The sequence below is a fragment of the Octodon degus genome, unplaced genomic scaffold (assembly GCF_000260255.1).
Source record: "Octodon degus isolate 3935 unplaced genomic scaffold, OctDeg1.0 scaffold00052, whole genome shotgun sequence".
NCBI lineage: Eukaryota > Metazoa > Chordata > Mammalia > Rodentia > Octodontidae > Octodon > Octodon degus.
The window spans coordinates 322,330-324,993 of NW_004524628.1; the positions used below are offsets into that span (position 1 = coordinate 322,330).

At 39.5% G+C, this 2,664-nt stretch overlaps 1 non-coding gene across 1 annotated transcript; it reads left to right on the top strand.

Annotated features, from left to right (window-relative positions):
- Nucleotides 1-1,688: 1,688 nt before the first annotated feature.
- On the top strand, nt 1,689-1,794 carry LOC111817255. The gene has a single exon (XR_002821497.1). It is a non-coding gene; the product is annotated as a U6 spliceosomal RNA (small nuclear RNA).
- Nucleotides 1,795-2,664: the final 870 nt, after the last annotated feature.

Sequence of the window (2,664 nt, forward strand, 5' to 3'; positions counted from 1 at the left end):
TGTCTTTTCACACTGCTTGTGATTTCTTTGGACATGCGGAAGCTCCTCGATAAGAGAAGGCCCCAGCTGTTGATGGTGGGGACTATTTCCTGCAAAGTTTGGTTTTTCTTCACGAACTGTCTGCCTACCCTTATGTCTTCCAGATTTGCACCTACTTTCTCTTCCAGTAGACATAGTATTTCTGTTTTAAAATGTAGATCTTTAATCCATTTTGGTTTTAGTTTAGAGTAAGGTAATAGACCTGGATCTAGTTGTAGTTTCTGGCACATAGAAAGCCAGTTATTCCAGCACCATTTGTTAAGGGCTGTCTTTCTTCCAGTGAACATGTCGCGGCCCCTTTGTCAAAAGTAAGGTTGCTGAGTGTGTTTGTGTTTTTGTGTGCGTCTTCCAACCCTTTCCATTGATCCTCAGGTCGGTTATTTATTTATTATTTTATTTTATATATTTATTTATTCATTTTTGCCAGTACCATGCTGATTCCATCACAGTAGCTTTGTAGTATCATTTGAAGTCAGGGATTGTAATATCCCCTGCTTTGCCTTTGTTGCCCAGCACTGCCTTTGCTATTCTAGATCTTTTCTGATTCCATGAGCATTTCAGGAGTGTTTTCTCTAAGTCTGCGATGCATGCTATTGGTATTTTGATAAGGAGGGCATTAAATCTGTATAACAATTATTGGAATATGACTATCTCACCCCAGAAAAATTGGCTTTCATAAAATAATAACATATGCTGGACAGGCTGAAGGGAAAAGGAACCCTTCTCCACTGTTGGTAGGAAAGTATACTGGTACAACCACTGTGGAAATCAGAATGGCGATGCCTCAAAAACCTAGGATTGGCAGTCCTATTCAACTCAGATATTTGCCTTCTGGGTATTTTTCCAAAAGAACTGAAAACACCAAACCGTGGTGATCTATGTGCAGTCACTGTGATGTCACCTGCTAACTTCTCATGAACTCCTAATGCTCTGAACGTGGCAGTGAGCTTTGGGAACGAACCAGAATGTGATCAAGCACAATCTGAGATGGGTTATTTAAGAAAGAACATACACAGAGAAGCCGCCTTGCGCAGTCAATGACATTTGAATATGACAGGCACTAAGTCCTGCATTAGAATGTCATTTTTTGACTTGGGAGAAGAGAGAGTCTTAGAAATCTTAGATGTAAAGGCCTCTTGGTCTTCTCGGTTGTTCAAAGGTTATATTTCTCTTTCTAGAATAGTTATCATTTTCTGGCTGACCAATTTAGTGTTCATGTGGAAATGTCACTGACGGCCCAAGGTGGCCTCTGCTATCCGCCCTTTCTAGAAACACTGTGATTGTGCAAGGCTCCCTGCTGGGAGATGTACAGCATCACCTTCCTAGACTGGTCAGGACCAGGGTGCTCCCCATTTACTGTGAAGCTTGTCTGTCATCTAGTGGTGTAGTAGTAACATTGCATTTTCTATGATTTCACAAGCTCGGGCTCAGAGCATCTTTTTATTTTAGTGTCATACAAGAGGCATCAAAAAGGAAAAGCAGAAAGAACTTTTCTTACTTTGTTGAAAAGCAAAGGAACATTTTTGAGAAAATAAATTAGAAAATAGTAGTTAATATTCTGTTTATTACGACTGGAAAATTCTGACGCTACACACAGAAGCACCCACTCTTACAAAGAAGCAACAAATTAATGGTAAAACGCATTTTCGGTGCTCACTTCACCAGCACACGTACTAAAATTGAAATGGTACAGAGAAGATCAGCACGGCCTCTGTGCAGGGGTGACACGCAATTCGTGAAGCGTTCCATATTTTTGAACAGCTAGGAAATATGGTAGGGGCAAAGCCATACATTTAAATACACAAGATGGTTAAGGAAATTGTCCTGAGAAACTGCATCAGGGTTTTGAACCTAGCAGTTAAGTGGCAGGATTGTCACCTGACTAACTATATATTCTGATACCTGTGAACTCAGCAACTCAGCAACTTTTGCATGGAGGATAGCAATGTGTAATACTAGGGCCGTGCTTGGAATGCCTGTCATTCTGCTCTTCTAAATGTATACTGCTTCTAATGCCATGTCAATTACTGCTAAACTCTCTCTCTCAAGTAAATACATATTTAGGGAAAAAAAGGTAATAAAAGAAAACAAGAGGCAAGAAAAAGATGTCATAGGACTGTCCTGCTGCAATGGGGTATATGGTTAGATCTCTAACTTTCTGTGTAAAAATGTGTAACTGTTTATTTTTATTTACTGTTCTTATTTTCTTATTTTTTATTTTTTGTATCTTTTTCACGGGGATTTAAAGTTTAGCATATCAACGATTGTTGGAAAATACTCGTTCCAAGTCATGTCTAAGGTGTTTGATATTCAGACAGATAGTGATGTTAAGCTCAACAGCCTATGTTAAAGGACAAAAATACCATTAAGCTTCTCTTCTGGAAGGTGAACAACTTAAGTTTAGAGACCAAAAAATTAGAGAAAAAGGAGAGCTACAAGCACAGCCAACATTTTGACCCTAGCTTTTCAAGGTCAGTGAGGACTCAGGACATAAGAGAACCTGTACAGTAACATCCTGTAACTCGCTGGAATCTCAAATTTTCTCATCAAGGAGATTATGGGGCCACAGAGGAAAGTGATCGACGACGTAAAGTGTGCTTAAGGAGAGACACCTAGAGAGAAAAC